This window comes from Penaeus monodon, chromosome 8 (assembly GCF_015228065.2).
Source record: "Penaeus monodon isolate SGIC_2016 chromosome 8, NSTDA_Pmon_1, whole genome shotgun sequence".
Taxonomy (NCBI): domain Eukaryota; kingdom Metazoa; phylum Arthropoda; class Malacostraca; order Decapoda; family Penaeidae; genus Penaeus; species Penaeus monodon.
Window position 1 is genome coordinate 36,816,907 of NC_051393.1, and position 259 is coordinate 36,817,165.

Genomic DNA, 259 nt, shown 5'->3' on the forward strand with positions numbered 1-259 from the left:
ATATAATAATTTTTTAAAAAATTTTATATATAAAATTATAATATATATATATAAATTTTTAAATATTTTTTTTTTTTTTTTTTTTTTTGGGGGTTTTTTTTTTTTTTTTTTTTTTGTTTTTTGTGTTTTTTTTGATTTTTTTTTTTAAAAAAAAAATTATATATTTTTTTTAAAAAAATATATATAATTATATATATATAAAAATTTTAATATATTTATTATTTAAAATAAATAATATAATTTTTTTAAAAAAAAATTA